The sequence below is a fragment of the Oreochromis aureus genome, linkage group 3 (assembly GCF_013358895.1).
Source record: "Oreochromis aureus strain Israel breed Guangdong linkage group 3, ZZ_aureus, whole genome shotgun sequence".
NCBI classification, from domain to species: domain Eukaryota; kingdom Metazoa; phylum Chordata; class Actinopteri; order Cichliformes; family Cichlidae; genus Oreochromis; species Oreochromis aureus.
This window is the reverse complement of record NC_052944.1, coordinates 115,538,979-115,559,163: the sequence shown is the minus strand read 5'-3', so window position 1 is coordinate 115,559,163 and position 20,185 is coordinate 115,538,979. Positions and strand designations below refer to the sequence as shown.

At 43.7% G+C, this 20,185-nt stretch overlaps 1 long non-coding RNA gene and 1 pseudogene across 1 annotated transcript; both read right to left on the bottom strand.

Moving 5' to 3' along the window:
• The window catches only part of LOC120437909, a 187,714-nt pseudogene that overhangs the window by 156,252 nt on the left and 11,277 nt on the right, over positions 1-20,185 (bottom strand).
• Positions 1,860-11,723, bottom strand: LOC120437920. The gene is made up of 3 exons (XR_005611500.1): positions 11,678-11,723; positions 3,363-3,536; positions 1,860-1,917 (listed from the first exon to the last, which is right to left on the bottom strand). It is a non-coding gene; the product is annotated as an uncharacterized LOC120437920 (long non-coding RNA).

Here is a 20,185-nt window from a genome sequence, read left to right as displayed (position 1 = left end):
TTTTTTTTTCTTTTTTTAAACCATGACTCTGGTCTTAAGTGGCCTATCAACACAATTTTAAAACTGGTATATAGCATCTTGTTGCTATGTCATCTTAAAGTGGTCATGTGATTGGTTTACCATGACTACTTTATTCTTCCACAGCCAATCAGCAGCACTCACGCAATTGTTTCTCCCCCCCTAGCTCCTGGTAAGCTGAAATCAGCTTCAACTGTCTGTGTTAAAAATAGCAATGTGTCTGCACGGCATTTTCTTGTTGGTAACGGTAAAGGCGTTGTAACAATAAAAGTAATCCAATTACTACTTCTTACTGAAAAAAGTAACGCCGTTACTTCTAATGCCATTATTCCCATCACTGGTCCTGTTATGAATAAAAGCATGAAAAGGTCCACCTGTGAGCAGATTTTCACTTTTTTCATGTACTGAATCATTTTTACCTGATCGACTGCTCTATAGAAATGAAAGAGGTGAGACAGGTGAGATCAATATTAATGTTCTGTAAATATATGAAAAACTAACAGAAGAGTGAAAACACTTAGTGTTCCTAGAAAGATATTTCACCTCATAGCTGGTCACAGACTGTATTTACAAGAGACAAACTGCAATATCTAACTCTACAGTACATCTATAGTATATATCAAATATATTCAGAGATGTTTGTCTGCTGGAGGACAACATCATCACTTTTGTGAAGAATGAGCTGAAGAAGATCCAGAAGGTTCTGAGTCCAGATTACCCAGAGACTGTGCAGAGACTGTAGAAGGACAGAGCAGTCCAGATCCACTGATGATCCTCTGTCAGATCCAGAGGGACACACAGGGATGATGCTGGACTCTACATTGTGTCTGACAGTGGAGCTGTTCTCAGAGCAGTTCACTCTGCAGCACTGACAGTCATCTGCACTTCATTCCTCTGTCAGTCACTGCTGGATGAAGCTCTCCTCTCCACCTCCCAGTAACATGGCCCAGTCAGAGCGTCTCTACACACAAGCTGCTGCTGCTTCAACCTCTCTGGATCATCAAGACACAGCTCCTCCTCTCTCAGCACACACACTGTCCTGTTTACCACCAGCTCCACCTGCAGAGAGAAGGAGGAAGAGCAGAGGAGATAAACGTGTTTCCAGAGACTCTTCATCAGCTGTCAGTCAGTGATGCAGCACATCCAGTATAAAGAGCAGCAGGGACTTCAGTGCTGGGACTGTACTAGGACTCATTGTTGCTTCACTTTTTCTAATCTTTGGATTTTTATTGAAGTTGATGAAAATGTTTTTCCCTCATAGTTTGAGTTTGGACTTTAGTTTGAACCTTGGTGTGTCCACTCTGAGCTCTTTAGGAACCCCAACAACAAGCCCAACAATCCAGATGGACGCTTCCAGCTGTTAACTGGAGGAATTCCATCCAAACATCTGCTCTCACTAAATTCTTCCTCACCTACAGACTGTGTTCTTCACTGCTTTAAACTTGGAAATGAATGCAGTCATTGGTCTGCGTGCTGCTTTGTTCAGAGAGCCGATTGGCTGTTGACAGCGTTTGATCAGAGTGTGTCAGCCGTTACTATGGTGACCATAAAGGTCAGAAACAGGAAGTGTTTGTGTCCAATCCTGAAGCCTGTCACCATTCTCCTCTCACAGCTTCACTGAGAAGCTGCAGCTTTACAGGAAACACTGGATCTTTGTTTCATACTGACTGTGTTTAGTACAATACTGCTGACAGCACCACCCACTCACTCCATCACTCTACTTACACCAGAGTCTCCAGTCTGTAGTCTGGACTCTGCTGAAGATCACACAGCTGCTTCACATCTGGATCCTTCAGGTAGTTTCCACTCAGGTCCAGCTCTCTCAGATGGGAGGGGTTGGACTTCAGTGCTGCTGCCAGATGATCACAGCTGATCTTTGACAAACCACAGTCCTTTAATCTGTATAAAGAATGAAAGATGAAATGACCAAAGATGAATGTGATGCTGAATCAGCAGAAGACTTGGACTCATTTGATTCCAGCTTTGATATCATTGATTTCAATGAAGAGCTTTGTGATTGTAGCAAAGGGCTGGTAGCTCTGAGAGTCCCACTGATGAGGTGTTTGTGTGGAAATCTCTTAGTGGGACCAAAGACAGAAAAAGCCCTGGTCCTGATGTTGTGGGAGGGAAATGATTGAAGTGTGCTGTGAGGAACTGACTGGGAGATTTTCACACATTTTCCAGTCCTCCTTGGAACAACAGGAAGTTCCCAGCATATGGAAACAAAGGTTAAGTGTCCTATAGCACTCAGTGATGATGGTGCTGTGGCCCCACCACCTCCACCTCTTTGTAAAGGAGCTAACTGTAATCTGAAGCTTCAAATGGAACTAAGACTTCCTCCACTAGGTGGCAGTGTCTGATGAGAAAGTGTTAGTGGAGCTGGCCTGGAGTCAGAAACAGGAAGATGCAGGATTTGGGCTGAAATTGGGAAAAGTGGTTAGCACTAGTGCTCTGGGGTCCAGGGTATAATTGGCCATTTTGACTACTTTTGATTTTACCTCTATATTTCACCTTTAAAAACTGTTTATCTTGCCTTGTTTGGTATCATTATTTTCAGCACAACCACAAATATCTGAAATTTGAGTTATTTTTTTCCATTCTGGCATACTATATTAGCACAGTTGATCTAAGTTCAGACAAAAAATTCAAAATCCGAGTAGAAAAATGTTATATTTTTTACTGTAAAAACCACAAACATGTTTAACAAATCATTTTCATAAGTTGAAATGTAACTTATGAATGGGTTTTTTTTTTTATAACCAATTAAATCTATTTACAGAACAATCAGGTGTGCTGCGTCAAATAAGAAGGCACACAAATTATTTGTGCCAGTCCAAAAAAATTATTTGTGTTCAGTATAAGACAGAGGAGAACACCACGGGCCTAAACCCTGCAGGTCTGACTCGCTCTTTCTTTTGCTCGCCCGCTTTCCGTCGGGTCACTCCTAAAACTTCCCCTTCTCCCTAAACACCCAAGTGTTGCCATATAATTTTTTTTAATGGCTGACATGTTCTAACACCAATAGGGAAGGGGTGTTTTTTCTTTGCTTTTCACTCAAGAAGAGGAGAGTGTTTGCTAACACTGTCCATAGAAAACGCAGTTTTTACCATTCTTCCTGCTGTAAACTCCACTGTTTTGTTCAGAAAAAAAAACATAGCGGGTATTTTTTTGTCATTACAATCTTTAACTAAAACCTATTGGTCAGCATCTTATTAGCTTCATTACACAAAAAAATGATAGAAACTAACAAAATTCATAAAAATGTCCACTCATTCATTCATGTAAGCTATCTAATGCAGCTTTGATCTTCGCAGTCTGGTTTATAAAATTCATTCCTCACTCACCTCAGAGTTTCAAGTGCACATTCTGGACTCGCAAGAAAGCCACACAGCTGCTTCACTCCTGAATCCTGCTGGTTGTTGTAGGTCAAGTGCAGCTCTCTCAGATGGGAGGGGTTGGACTTCAGTGCTGCTGCCAGATAATCACAGCTGATCTCTGACAAACCACAGCCCCTCAATCTGTATGAAGAATGAAAGATGTAAGTTTATTAGACAAAGTGTGAGCTTGAAATCATTCAGTGTTTCATCATCTGTTCAGAGCTGAAGAAGGTTCAGAATGTAGAAGTTTAGAAAATGGAAACTCCAAACAGCTGAAGCCAACAGGAAGCAGCTTCAAACAAACACAACAAGAGGAAATATGATGAAATGTTGTGTATTAGCAGCGAGTTATTGAATCATTTTCCTCAGAAACCAAACAAAGTGATTGACAAACATCATTTTACAAAATCAGTGTTGGACTTGGATCAGCAGGATAAGCTGATGTTTAAAGTCAGCCATATTTGGAGATTTCCCACAATAATCAAACCAAGTGCTTATGACGAAACTCCATCGTATTATTGTTCAACATGTCCCAGGGTTCCTCTAACCACATTGGAACTTGTAGAACTGCAGCATTTTCTAATGATTAGAGTCTAAAGTCAGAATATGATCCTTCTACATCAACCGATTTAAACATGGTTGTGATTCAACTGCAGCAGATTATTGTTGATCATCACAAATTCTCGGGCTAGGCTCCACAAAAAAGATTTCCAGTGTCTGATGGGTCTGTCTAGCACAGGCCCACCGCTGGAACGAGACAATTTAAGTACACAGCAAAGCAAGACACAAGCAGGCGAAGTTCTTTGTGTTACTCATGCATGAGGGAGACCTGACCTCCGTCAGACTCTCAGCCAGGTTCCCTATAGTCAAGATGTGACCCTGTGAAGACTCCCCAAAGCTGGTGCCAGGAGTCTAGCGGTCCATCTGAACAAAAGGCTCTTATAGTTAACCAGATACAGAGTAGGTGTCCTCCTATACCATAAATCAATAAGAGAAGATATAACCTCTCTCCTGACCTTAAGTTGTGTGTGCATGCCAGAGCACTCTGGGAGGCACACAGAGTCTTTACAGACTACTAAGGATCAAACCTCTATCTACAACTAATTATAAAACTAAGCATATATGAGTAAACATTTCTAAGCATAAATGACAATCCACTATATAAACCTGATCATCAGAAATCCTCGGGCTCAGCTCCACAATGATTTCCAGTTTCTTTACTGTAAATGTACGTACAGCAGGTCCTGAGAAACATTAGCAGCATGACAGCTGAGTGTCAGCTTCCTCTTCTCATTCTTCACCATTAATCACAATTTGTTTTTCATTCATGTCCTTGTCACATTTACTTTTTAACACTATTACAGTTCCGTCACAGATTCACTCATACACAGGATTCATACAGATGTGAGGAGCACACATCTGTTAGCTGTTCTTTCTTTCATGGTTAAGATTGTAAACTGATCTACAGCTGACTGACACTCCGAGTCATTTCCTCATTCCTAAAGTCAAAGCTCAGGAGAGATTTCATCTGCACAAGTTTACTTTGTAACAAAAGCAGAAATCCCAGTTAAACATTAGTTTGCTAAACATGAAGCTTTTACAGCCAATCAGTCAGTCTCTCTCTCTGGCTCTTGACGAAGGTGGTCGCACTTTCTCCCTCTCCCTTCCCTTATCTTTCCTGCTTGGCTTTCTCATGTCTCTGTCTAGTCTTGTCTACTTCTCTCCCTTTACCCTGAAAGAGTCTCACAGTCTGTTCTCTATAACCTAAAAGACGAATTATGGATTTGATCAACTGGTCCGTGAATGCAATTGACACCCTCTTCTCAACGAGAAGCCTGGGCTCGGGAGAGCCCGAATGTCCTGGATGGATGTTCCCTGCCGGATACACGATGGACGGGTGGAAGGACTGGAGGGTCGTGTGCCTGGCGGGACTGTCGATCGAGGACATTGAAGACATCTACCTTTTCGGAACCATGATAACAGGGTTCTTGCTGATCAGCGCTGGCTTGGCCCTGGCTTATCGAAGAACAAAACAAAACAAAACAAAACAAAACAAAAAGGGGGGGGGGACGCCTGTTCAAATCCCCACAAGGCTGCCCGCTATGTTGATTGGAACGATGAAGCGAGCTGTGGCTTCTCAGAATGGGCTCATTAGACGCAGCACAGATGACATGTTGGAGAAGCTTGCGGCTGCTGTGAACATTCATGCTCTGAGCAAACTAGATAACATCTTGGGATGGATGGATAACATCGTGAAGAGGCTCACGGCTCTCCAACAGGAATAGTGAGAGACCAGTGATGGACATTAGATCGACTGTAAAATTGACATGCAGTGGTTCGCACTAAAGAACACCACCACTTTTCCATGCGGCTACCATATCGGCACCAGCTGCGGTCTCAAGGCTGGAGCTGAACATAGCAAACAATTTCTCCCCTGATAACAAACTGTGCTTAGACTCTTGGTTCCAAATGCCTTTGTGTCCTTATCTCTAAGGCCGAGCTGGACGGCGGGTCTGGGCCCAGCGCTGGATGAATAGCTGCAAAGCAGGATGGCTGTGTCTGCATCAGCTTACTTCTCACCCCTTACCCACCTCTGTTGCTTGTCACGTGCTTCAAGATGTTGTGATGTGGACATTTGTGCTCTCTGTGCAGAGGAGTTTTTTTTTTTTGTTTTCTGTTCTCAAGCTGTCCTCTCATAGGAGCCCAGCATGAGTAGAGGTCTCTTTTTCCCCCTCCTCCTCAACTTTCCCATTGTATTGTACATTTCAGTGTTTTTCCATAATACTAACGGTCTCCGACCCGTCTCCCATGTGATTTCTGTGTTGTGTATGTAAAGTCGGGGGGGGGGCTCTTGATCAATATATCAGGATGGGAACAGCAATGACATCCCAGATTTACCATCAGCTCAGAAAAAATCTGTGATCTCCATCTTTGTAACTCTGAGACTCTGTGGACGGTGTTGCTGTCAGATTGGAAGTTTCCTGCACTGCAAACATTTACTATGTTGCACAATGATCAATCATTGTTTGACTCGAATCAATAACACTGATGGAAACGTGTGTGTCGCAGGTGGATTTTGGAGATGAAGTAAATAAATATCTGAGTGAAGATGAGGCTGAAATCACTTTAAAACTAAAACTGAACTTAAACATTTTAAAAGCAGCTGAAGATGCTCTGATTTTAATCTGATTACATTCCATCATGAAATGTAATCAGATTCCAGCTGAATCATTAGATTTCAAATCAAATGTAAAGTTAGGATTCATCAAGCTGCTCAAGTTCAAGCTGCTCAAAGATGAGCATGGACATTATAATACATGATCGCTTTTGTATAAAGTCTGTGATGATGACAGAGTGACCCACATTGATTCAAACTCTTCTTCCCCCGTTTTTATATCACGCAGCACTAACACGTCTTCATATTCCTGCTCCTCTGGATTCACATGGAACCGCTGCTCTTTATTTATCCGTTGCTATGGTGAATGGTAGTATCGGCTCCTGACTGATCAGCTGATCTGGAACAGGAAACTGAGTTTGTTGAAGCTGCTTCCTGGAATATACATTATCTAATATGAGCTGATCATCATCATCATTATTATTAATACCTTATTCTCCTCACACAGCACTGCGCTCTCAGACTGCAGGCTTACTTGTGCTTCCTGGGATATTAAAAAGTAGAAGTTTAAATGTGTTTCTAATAAAAAGCTTTGAAAAGAAATGCTTGTATGTTTAACTGTTTGGGTGAGCTCACTGTAGCAGAGGAGGAAATAATCAGAGCCAGTTTCAAAGTCTGGATTATAAAACAGTTCTGTCAGCTGAACATTTTCAACTGTGCGTTCATGGTGTCACTAAATGAGAACATGAAGCTGTGATTGGCTAACACTTTGAACACAGTTAGCACACACAGAGGCAGACTGTCTAAACCCTCAGAACAAAAGCTATCCACATGTTTGTCAGTCCAAATACTTCATGCAGTTATTGCTGTAATCACTGCCGTCACACTGTTACAGTCAAAGCTGCAAATCATTCACAAGTAAACTTCGGGCGTTTATCAATATGCGTACTTGTGCGTACTTGCGTTCTCGTGTACTCGTGATACGTCATCAGTCAGAGACCAAGTACTGTTCCAATTCGAAGTACGCATCAAGCCGAGAACGTGAAAAAGTCCCGGATGTGTTCTCGATCCGCCCGTTTTATCGAGCATGCATCGGTGTGGACTTGGTACAGCTAAATATCCCAGAATGCATTTCCTCCAAAACTCAACAGCGGACTCCCGGCACATCATTTCCAACCCCCCCCCTCCCGCTCGCGGTCTTCTCACTACTCAGGTTAAAGAAACTCCAGCAGCTGTCTATAGTATTGAGTGTCCACTAGAATAGAAATAAAAGCGTTCTAACATCTGTTAGGATTCAAAAATTGGAGAAAAGGAGTATGGAGGGCTCACAAGCAAATGACAAGTCTGGTCCAGAAGGTATGATCAAAGCGAAGATTTTATTGAATAGAATAGAATAGAATAGAATTCAACTTTATTGTCATTGCACATGCACAGGTACAGGGCAACGAAATGCAGTTTGCATCCATCCAGAAGTGCTTTAGTCGTGATATAGATATATTACAATATAAATTAGCAATAATAGAGATGTGTAAGTATATTACAGATATGGGTCTATTATGGTATGTTATAATGTACACGGTGTGAAGTATGTTATGAATATTCTATAACTATAAGTATGTACAGGCTGTAGTGAGTACAAGCTATGTACAGGCTATGAACAGGATATAAATATGAAATAAAAACTATACAGAAATCTGAGTTATACAGTTATACAGAATGTGAACTACGTAAGTTATAAACAGTTGTGGGATTAAAAATTATCGTATGTACAGAATGATTATCTACACAGAACTATACAGTAGTGGTAAAGTGCTAGTGGTTGTGGGTGTGTGTATGTTCAGTCCATGTTATTATTGTGTGTTTGAGGGTACAGTTGTCCATTGTGTGTGTGTGTGTAGGTGGTTGTGGGTGTGTGTATGTTCAGTCCATGAGTTTAACGTGGGTCAGATGTCAGGAGGCAGAGTTCAGGAGTCTGACAGCTGTGGGGAAGAAGCTGTTCCGGTACCTGGTGGTCTTAGTCCGGAGGCTCCTGTAGCGCCTCCCAGAGGGCAGGAGGGTGAAGAGTCTATGTGATGGGTGACTGGGGTCTCTGATGATTTTCCCAGCCCTTTTCAGACACCGCTTCCTGTAGATGTCCTTTATGGCAGGAAGTGGTGCTCGGCGATGCGCTGGGCAGTTTTCACGACCCTCTGCAACGCCTTCCGGTCCGAGGCAGAGCAGTTCCCCGTACCAGACTGTTATACAGTTGGTCAGGATGCTCTCGATGGTGCAGCGATAGAAGTTCACCAGGATGTCTGAGGACAGGTGGTTCTTCCTCAGAGTCCTCAAGAAGAAGAGGCGCTGGTGAGCCTTCTTGACCAGCTTGGAGCAGTTGGTTGTCCAGATGAGATCCTCAGAGATGTGGACTCCCAGGAACTTGAAGCTGCTCACACGCTCCACAGCCGTCCCCTTAATGTGGATGGGTGGATGTGGGTCAGCATTCCTCCTGTAGTCCACGATGAGCTCCTTGGTCTTCTCGGTGTTAAGCAGCAGGTTGTTTGTGTTGCACCACTCAGCCAGACGATCCACCTCCTCCCTGTAGGCGGTCTCATCATTGTCACTGATGAGGCCAATCACCGTGGTGTCATCTGCAAACTTAATGATGGTGTTGGAACCATCAGCAGGTCTGCAGTCGTGGGTGAAGAGGGAGTAGAGGAAAGGGCTCATCACACAGCCTTGTGGTACACCAGTGTTCATTGTGATTGTTGATGAGCAGCATCCAGCCGGACATGTTGGGGGCGGTTGGTCAGGAAGTCCAGTAACCATTTGCAGATGAGGGAACTGATGCCCAGGTCTGTCAGTTTCCTGATGAGTTGTGAGGGGTGGATTGTGTTGAATGCTGAACTGAAGTCTATAAACAGCATTCTGGCGTAGGTGTTGTTGTTGTCCAGGTGTGAGAGGACAGAGTGCAGTGCGATGGAGACTGCATCCTCTGTGCTCCTGTTCTGGCGGTATGCAAATTGGTGGGCGTCCAGGGTGGGGGGGAGACAGGATTTGAAGTGTGCTAGGACCAGCTGCTCTAAGCACTTAGTGATGATGGGGGTGAGTGCTACTGGGCGGTAGTCATTGAGGCTAGATGGGTTGGAGTTTTTGGGTATCGGGACGATGGAGGTGGATTTGAAGCAGGCCGGTACCACAGCGTGGGCCAAGGACAGGTTGAATATGTCTGTGAGCACTCCTGCAAGCTCCCCAGAACACGCTCTGAGAACACGCCCGGGGATACCATCAGGACCTGCAGCCTTGTGGACATTGATCCTCCTGAACTTACTGAACTTACAATAATCAGACAAAGGTTTTATAGGGGTAAGACAACAAAGCCCCCTCTTTTGCAAAGCAGACATAGTACAGCCTACGTCAACCTAAACCACAAAATGTTCCGTTAACTTTTAACATAGTTTAAAGAACATTACGTCTCATCTCCATCCCGGTGTCGCACCATGAACGCATTCTTATCTCCCAGAACATCTGGTGCACTTCCTGTAACCATCTGACAATACGCCAACAGAACTTGCAATTGCAGCAAAAACACATCTTAACTTCTTACCTACTAAAATGAATCTACTATGGTGTGTATGTGTGTGTGTGAGTGTGTGTGTCTGCTGTGTATGTGTCATGACCTCTCCTGCACCCGGCTCACCTCACACCTCTCGCCCTCGCCAGACATAAGGCCTGCGCTCGTACACAGCTGAACTATGTGTGACTTCTAGACTAAATGTCACACTCAAATGATGATACTCAAACCATGAAGGAAACTTACTTAAACTGAACATAAATGAACCTTAAAACTTACTCAAAAGGATATAAGTGATGAATGATAAAACTTAACTCTTAGCTCTAAAGAATATAAGTAATAAAAGATAAAAATAACTCTAGGCGTATGTCATGTAAGCAGGTGTGTTGCAATTCCTTTCAGAGCTCCTGTCCTCCTCACCGTGTATTGGCTGATCATAACGCCTGCCAAGAGTTTCTGACCCTCACTTGACCAGGAGCCACAGCTCTTTAATAAGCTCAAATGCAATCATGTATAAAAGATTAAAATCATTATCATTAAGATCAAAGGGTTTTTCTTCTCAGGTCTGCCAATATGTTTGCTTGTCTCTATTACAGTTTAATCATTGAAAATCACCCTGATCAGCATACTATGTGGAAGTTACAGATTACATAATGACACAAACATTTTATCAGACCCCTCACATCTCACCTGCTTGTTTTTATTAAGGTATGTACACGGATGTACATGTACACTATTTTTATTAATAGAGGTTTCACTACTGAGGTTACAAATGATATATAAGTCACTTAGATCACTTCTAAATGTTAATGTTTGGTTTATTTCAGTGTTTTATTTGTTCCTGAGTAAATCGGTTTGGCTGTGATTAAAGTTAAGCTTCATAACATGTTACTCACAGTTACATTAAGAGGGAACGGCAGTAAAAACTCCGGACCTGTGACATCATCAAGTACGCAGGTGTTCCAATTGTACATATCGCGAGTACGTACTCGCGTTCTCGGCGGGTACGTACTCACCGAGAACGCGAGTACGTACTTGCATACTTGGGAATTGAGAAACGGCCTTCACATTCACCAACACTCAGTGTGATGTCATCAGTAAATGACTCACATGAGAGCATCTGACTACCTGACCAGGTGGCATTACCCAGCATGCCATGTCAGTTTGTAAATGTGCAATAATTCCTGCTCCAAACCGTTTCTGTTTCACAGATTGCACAGACTGATTGTGCTGTGACCTTTGACCTGCTAAAGAGTCAGCTGTGGATTACTCATTTTTGTGTCTGATACTGAGAACTGTGAGGAGGAACGGAACACAGTTAATCGGGGTCCCCTTTATCTGAACTAGGAAAGGTCGGCCAGCCACTCGCCACCCTGTGGAGGGCCGCACTTCAAAGTATCACAAAGTATCACAAAGTGATACTTTCAGTATCTCTGTTTGAAATGTGAACATTGTTCTGCTGCAGTCAATGGACTAAACCAGAGAAGAAGAAAACAGACTTTACCATGAAGATCCTCAGTGTGGATCAGTATAATATCAGCCTGATGTCTGCAGTTTAGTGTCAGCACAACTTTCACATCATATTCATCTCAGCACAACTAAAACATGCTGACTGACCCCAGAGTTCCAAGTCCACATCCTGGACTCTCCAGGAAACCACACAGATGCTTCACTCCTGAATCCTGCAGTTTGTCGTTTCTGCTCAGGTCCAGCTCTCTCAGATGGGAGGGGTTGGACTTCAGTGCTGCTGCCAGATAATCACAGCTGATCTCTGACAAACCACAGCGGTACAATCTGTATAAAGAATGAAAGATGTAAGTTTATTAGACAAAGTGTGAGCTTGAAATCATTCAGTGTTTCATCATCTGTTCAGAGCTGAAGAAGGTTCAGAATGTAGAAGTTTAGAAAATGGAAATTCCAAACAGCTGAAGCCAACAGGACGCAGCTTCAAACAAACACAACAAGAGAAAAAACTCTGAATGTTTCACATTAAAGTCGTACATTTATCATAAAAACAGGACAAAGACTTGAAAAAGTCGTGTTTTTCCTTCCAGGAACCACATGGCTTCACTTTTAAAGGTGAAGTGTGAAAGAAACGGACATATTTGAAGTCCAACACCTTTTTCCAGTCACATGATTAAAGCAGACAAACTACAAGCTCATTTTCATTCCAACAAGTCATCTTCTGACCTGGACTAACAACACTGGTCTCTATGTGCAGCTGGCTGTGAGACCAGTGCTCAGGGAGCGTCTACAAAGTGCAACACTGAAAGAACATCACACACTCATTTGCTTCCAGCACTTTCACACAAACATCTACTGTCATTATTGTCACCAAACTCTGTGGATCCTTTATTGCAAATTCAAATGGAATCAAATGGTCAGACAAAAGAGGGTTATGAGGAAATATGATGAAATGTTGTGTATTAGCAGCAAGTTATTGAATCATTTTCCTCAGAAACCAAACAAAATGATTGACAAACATGTTTTTACAAACTCAGTGTTGGACTTGGATCAGCAGGATAACCTGATGTTTAAAGGCATTTTAGTCTCACTGTATGAGAGTCGAGTTATTACTCAGTATTTATGGATGATGTTCTTTCAGTGTTGCACTTTGTAGACAGTCCCTGAGCCTCACAGCCAGCTGCACATAGAGACCAGTGTTGTTAGTCAATGTGGGATTAATCCAGTCAGAAAGGATGAGAATAATCACAGAAGTACCCTGGGTAAAGATGAAGCACAAACTGCCTAGGCCAGGGGTGTCGAACTCCAGGCCTCGAGGGCCGGTGTCCTGCACATTTTAGATATAACCCTGGGTCAACACACCTGAATCAAGCGATCAGTTGATTACCAGGCCTCTGGAGAACTTCAAGACATATTGAGGAGGTAATTTAGCCATTTAAATCAGCTGTGTTGGATCAAGGAAACATCTAAACCCTGCAGGACACCGGCCCTTGAGGCCTGGAGTTCGAAACCTGTGGCCTAGGCTGTTAGTTTCTCCCTAAATCAGCTACAGAAACAATAAAATAGGCAGTGATGGTTCCACATCTGATCCAGAACAGAATGACATTAAAGTGATGTGATTACATGGAACTGGCAGCACTAATGTCAGCCATCATGTCCCACCTTCACTGGAAGCCATCTTTGGCTTTGTCAAACTCTGCAGGAAATATCCCAAAACTGCCATTTCTCATTGTACAACTTCAACAACTGCACATGAATTATACTTCATACACAGACCCACAGTCTCTGATTGCTCTGAAATCTCACTAACAGCCAATAGAAATAAAGAAAAGTCCAGACTGACAGTCTCTGTCAGGTTAGGCCGTGAACTGCTCATGCTGCGTTCAAGTGCATCACAAACTATTGGAATTGGCTCCAACCTTGTGAAGCAGACTTCCTACCAGCTGCTGTTTTGAACATTTGCTCATTTCCTCATGAACTCTATTAAACTCTGTAAATGAACTGAGAACTATTTCTACATTTGAAACTATGGATTCATTTTCCCGTTCACGTCTGTACGTTAGTGTATAAACGAATGTTACACTGGGCTCCATGGAAACACTTGGACTGGTCTCAGCTGCCTTCTCTCTGTAGTCCAACAGAGTCCTTTCTCTTCTCCAGCTTCTGTTTGAAATCCTCTCACAGAGCCTGAATCCTGCTTTGTTGTCATGTTTGGGCCTGTGTTAGGCTGCTCTGTGCTCCTCTGCTTTAACACACACCTCACCACAGCAGCTGTGTGGGTCGTCTCTGTAGCAGCCAGATCAGCTTCTGATACCACAAACATCATCACAGCTCCTAACTTCACCTTTATTAGCTTTGACATTCATGTCTTTCTTTTCTCTCTCTCTGTTTCCACACAAACTCAAAGTCTCTGCAGCCTGTTTTTATCTGCTATCATCAGATCTTCATCATCCTCATTCACATCCCTCACACACTCTACAGCCTCATCAGCACTGACTTCATCTTCACTGACTGATGGAGCACAACATGAACCTGTGGAGGCTGAAACACTGTCCTGTCAAACATCTCCCCGTCACCACTCCACTTCTGTCAGCCTTTAAATGAACCCTGCTCAAGTCTGTCACTTCTATTTGGAGCCAAAAGGAAAAACTGTTGTTCAGTCGTTTGGAAAGACACAACATTTCTGAAAGCACCCAAACTTCACATTTGTCTTCTGACACATCCTGAACATTTAGGAACAAAATATAGTTTGAAACATCAAAGATCTGAAATACAGAAAAACAACAACAGCTGCAGTCAGTGAACTCACCTCAGAGTCTCCAGCCGACAGTTTGGACTCTCCAGTCCAGCACACAGAAGCTTCACTGCTGAATCCTGCAGGTTGTTTCCACTCATGTCCAGCTCTGTCAGATGGGAGGGGTTGGACTTCAGAGCTGAGGCCACAACTTCACAGTGAGTCTCTGAGAGTCGACACTGAGTCAGTCTGTGATTATAGAAAATATAAAATGTGTTATTATAAAAGCAGAAAATCTGCATTATAAACACAGTTTCCTGTTTTGAATCTAGATAATTTTGAATGAGTTCAGCTCAGTGAAGAGTTCCAGCTGGAAAGATGATCTCTGTTTGCTACCTGCTGTCAGGTACGACTGTTCACGTCCACACGCAGGAAAAACCTGCTGACTGTTACCAAACGGAGCAGAAATCTCATCACTGGACAATAATGATGAATGAACTCAGAGCTGCTGATATCAGATCTGATTTCAGGGGAACTAAACACAGAAATGATTGGCTCATTTTAGCTTTCTGAGCCATTATCTGCTGGTGTGTCGCTAGTTGGCAGAAAATGATTTGTATTCCTGTTCAGGGCTTCAGTGTTTATGAGTCCAGATCCAGGTGACAGCAAGTCAAAATGATGTTACCTGTCTGTGTCCAGCAGCAGCCTGTATTCACTTTGAATATTGTTATAACCTGACATGGATCAGTTTGTCTTTGATTGGTTTGTAAATGTCACTGTTTCCACTGGACCTGAGTGACGGTACAAAGACAGAGAGGGAGAGAAAGGAGAGAGAGGATGGAGACAGCAAAGAGAGAGCAAACACAAACAGGTGAGAGTGGACAGGTGACCAAGGTCAGCAACCAATCAGAGAGCTTCTGTTTGACCCACAGTCACTGATGATGACTGCACATAACCAAGCAGTGTGTTACTCTGATATCAAATATGGATCCTGCTCTTATAATAACCATCATCAGATGATATTATTGTGTTATTTTGTAGCTGAATACGATGTTTGTGTGATTATCAGTGAAAGAAGCAGTGAGGAGGATGGAGAGAGAGAGAGGACAGAGGGTGAAGTTAGAAACACTAAAAGGATTTTTCATGGATTTCATGGATGATTTGAGTGATTTCCAGCAGGACACTTAAACATGTCAGTGGACGTCCTAAAGAACATATTCACTGATATGAAACGTGTCATTGAACAGGATTAATATCAGTGGAAACATGGTGGAAACAGCTGTGACTGCATGGATGTGACACACTTCAAATCTGTTCTCCACTCTTGGATTTGGGATCCATGGAGCTGCTGCTGAGTCTGTACAATAAAGGATGGTGTGGAAGGTTGCAGCGTACGGACACAAACACTGTGTGGTTACAACATGAACCTCCCACCGTCTATAAAGCACTGATGACATCATGACGTTTGTCAGGAGGTTAGCTCGGGGATGTAAACAGCAGCCAGAAACACAGCAGTGAATTCCATCAGCAGAAAACAGGGACGACATTTCAGCAGCAACAACTAAACACTGAACAATCAGCTGTGTGATTAATGAGGACATGAAGTCAGACATTAGGATCAGCAGCAGGAATGAGAGTGAATCCATGAGCTGCTGTGACATCAGCTCACAGATTTGACACATGTTCAGTCCAGATGTCAGCAGTGTCTTCTCACTCAGTTTGTCCCACTGGTGGCAGTAAGAGAGCACAGCTGGTTCACCTCTGAGCCTCACTCTGACCCACAGCTCTGTCACTCATCAGGACAACACACTTTAATCACACTAAATCAGAGTCTTCCTCAGCACCTTCAATCTCACTCACCATGTTTATGCCACTAAACTCTGTGTCTGTAGTTCTGTCTGTAGTCAGAGAAGAAGCTCAGACGGTGACTGCTCTGGATATTTGTCTCTGTTTGTAACATCAGAGTTCACTTCACTACAAAGAAGCTCTTCATAGGTTCTTATTTCTGTCTCTCTAACAGGAGCGTCTGAATGACCAACAACAGCAGCAGCAGGTTTAAAATACTGCCCCCTAATGACACAACACAGGTACTACATGTAGATGTGAGTCTACAACACACAGCGTACGACTGTCAGTGCAGGATCATGCTGAGTGCACACACACATTTTATCTGAGAAACTCAAACTAATGAGAGTCGTTTAGTACTGTGTATATCTGAAGAACTAAACTACTGATCTACACTAATTAATGATGTTAATGATCACATCTGGACTCACCGAGCCTTTCTGCAGTTCCTCACAGCTGGAATCAGTCTCAGTCGTCCCCACTCTGATGTTTTGTACTTCTGCAGGTCCAACTCATTCAGAACCTCCTCTGACATCTGCAGCATGAAGGCCAGAGCTGAGCAGTGGATCTCAGAGAGTTCCTTCTCTGATCTGTTCTCTGACTTCAGGAACTTTTGGATCTCCTGATGTACTGAGAGGTCGTTCATCTCCATCAGACAGTGGAAGATGTTGATGCTTCTGTCAGGAGAGATTTTGTCACTGTTCATCTTCTTCAGGTTGTTGATGACTCTCTGGATGGTTTTTGGACTGATCTCTGTCTGACCCAGCAGACCTCCTAAGAGTCTCTGGTTGGACTCCAGACAGAGGCCATGAAGGAAGCGAACAAACAGGTCCAGGTGGCCATTTTTACTCTGGAGGGATTTTCTCATGACTTGCTTCAGAAAATCATCCAACGATGACTCTTTATATTTTTTCCCAAAGAAGTTCTTCAGCACCTTTGTCTTCCTGTTGGTGAAACAGTGGAACATGTAGACTGCAGCCAGAAACTCCTGAATGCTCAGATGAACAAAGCAGTAGACTGGTTTCTGGAAGATCACACACTCTCTTTTGAAGATCTCTGTACAAACTCCTGAGTACACCGAGGCCTCTGTCACATCCAGACCACACTGCTCCAGGTCTTCTTGGTAGAACATGATGTTTCCTTTCTCCAGATGTTCAAACGCCAGCCTCCCCAGCTTCAGAAGAACTTCCCTGTCAGCCTCCGTCAGCTCCTGTGGACTCGTCTCATGTCCCTCGTGGTACTTGTTCTTCTTCCTCTTTGTCTGAACCAGCAGGAAGTGTGAGTACATGTCAGTCAGGGTCTTGGGCAGCTCTCCTCTCTGCTCTGCAGTCAACATGTGCTCCAGAACTGTAGCAGTGATCCAGCAGAAGACTGGGATTCTACACATGATGTGGAGGCTCCTGGATGTCTTCATGTGGGAGATGATTCTGCTGGACAGCTCTTCATCACTGAATCTCCTCCTGAAGTACTCCTCCTTCTGGGCGTCAGTGAAGCCTCGTGCTTCTGTTACCCTGTCAACACACGTCAACACAGATAGGACGGATCTGATTGGCTGCTGCAGGTCGGGAAGTTATCCAGACGAGAGCCGAGGGAAGCAGATTCCCCTGGATGAGGTTTGTCAGCAGCTGGCTGACTGATGACTTCTGTGTGACATCAGACAGCAGCTTCCTGTTGGTGAAATCCAATGAAAGTCTGCTTTCATCCAGGCCGTCAAAGATGAACAAAAGCTGAGAGACAGCCAGCTTCTCTGCTGTGACCTTCTGTAATGTTGGATGGAAAACATGGAGCAGCTCCAGAAGACTGTACTGCTCATCTCTGATCAGGTTCAGCTCCCTGAATGAAAGCAGAACCACCACACTGACATGTTGGTTCTCCAAGCCCTCTGCCCAGTCCAGAGTGAACTTCTGCACTGAGAAGGTTTTTCCAACACCAGCCACGCCATTGGTCAGAACCACTCTGATGGGTCTCTGTTGGTCAGGTAAGGCTTTAAAGATGTCCTGGCACCTGATTGGAGCGTCATGGCGGGCGTCCATCTTGGAAGCTGTCTCCAGCTGCCTCACCTCATGTTGGGTATGAACCTCTTCACTCTGTCCCTCTGTGATGTAGAGCTCAGTGTAGATGGTGTTGAGGAGGGTTCTACTTCCTGTTTCATCACTTCCTTCAGTCACATGTTCACATCTCCTCCTCAGACTGATCTTATGTTCATCTAAAACCTCCTGCAGACCAACATCTGCTGAAAGAAAGAAAAACAGAAAGAAAACTCTTCAATGTCTGAACAACACAAGAAGTCCAGTTTTCAGAAATGAGTCCATCAGCAGACAGATGTTCAGTCTTACTTTGTACACAGCTGCTCTGACTGGCTGTCTGCAGTCCAGCTCTGGTTCTGGATCTTTCTCCACACTGGGGACAGGAGGAGTCTCCTGATGAAGCAGACTGGTCCCAGTATGAGGAGATGCACTGTCTGCAGAACCAGTGTCCACAGCTGGTAGAGACGGGATCCTTCAGGACGTCCTGACACAAAGCACAGCAGGACAGCTGCTCCTCCTCACAAACACCACTCCTCTTCCTCTCTCTGTGAACATATTTCTTCATTACTAAAATCGTTTACTGACTGTTGCTAAAAATATTCAAATGTAAAAGATGGTGCAGAAGTTCTGATGGTTTAGATTAGAAATACGTGAAACATTGCTGACAGAATCTGCTGTGACGTCTTTGTACAGCAACTCTAAACATTTCTGTACCTGCTGATCGTTCCCGTCAGTTTGATGCTTCTAAAACATCTTCTTACTTTTCTTTGACATTCTTTGTAACAACGACTTGTTTGCTTTGCGTCTGTCTTACTTTCTCCTGATACTTACTTCATATACACAATATCCTCGTGAGAACCAGCCTATTTATGTCCTCTGTAAAGGACATTTGTTTTTGGTCTATATCTTTTGAGTTATTTGAGCTACCCTACTAACTCCTGATTTGACAGATAGAGGACATCCTGGGCTTTCCATTGATATCTAATGTTTGGTGGCCTCTTTGAGCTCTAAATAGGCAGGAAATCACAAGAAAAGTTTAATGGGAAGATTCTTCTGGCCTCAGTTTGCAGGAGGATACTGCCAACAGGATTCACTCACCATCCAAAACACTAAACTCAGGTGTTCCTGTCTCTTCCGTGACCGTATATGTACCAAATCAGCACCTGGGCATGCAGACTGCTTCTACAAACATCTGTGAAAGGCTCGCTCTCAGGAGCTCAGTGAAGTCCAGCGTGGTGCTGTGACAGGATGCTACCAGTGCATCAAGTCCAGCTGTGAAATGACCTCACTACTAAATGTTCCACAGTCAGCTGTTAGTGGGATTATAACAGAGTGGAAGTGACTGGGAACAACAGCAGCTCAGCCATGAAGTGGAAATCACAGAGTGGGGTCAGTGGATGATGAAGTGCAGAGTTTCTGCAGAGCCAATCAGGACTTCATTTGGCCTTCAGATGAGCTGATGAACAGAGCTTCATTAAATGGGTTTCCATGGCGACTAGCTGCATCCAAGCCTTACATCACCAAGCACAATGGTGCAGTGTAGTGATGTGTCGGTCGCGAACGAAACGGCTCTTAGAGCCGACTCTTTGAAGTGAACGACGTGAGCCGGCTCCTTATTGGGAGCCGTGTTTTTTTTTTTTTCTTTCTCTCACCCTCTCTCTCTCTCTCTCTCGCACTTTTTGGTTTGGTGGTTGCCAGGGCAACAGTACTTGTATGACAACATTGCGCCCAAAAAATAAAGTTGTCATCAACACTTGGGTGGGCTGACATCATATTAAATGCTGTGGCTGTGGATGCTACTCAAGTTTACGTGTGTGTGAAGGCAGACGAGTCAGTACTTTTGGTAATACAGAATGAAGTTGCACTGATTGATTTCCATGAACAGCACTGTGGTTCAGTGTTGTCCTGATGGAGTAACAGCAGCCAGTATGATCCAGGCTTTAGCTGCTGGGTCTCTGTGTGACCTCTCAGACTGTTTAACAGATCAGACACAAAGAGAATCAGAGCAGCTCTTTAAAGACAAACATGAACCCACTCAGGTCACACTTTCCCCAC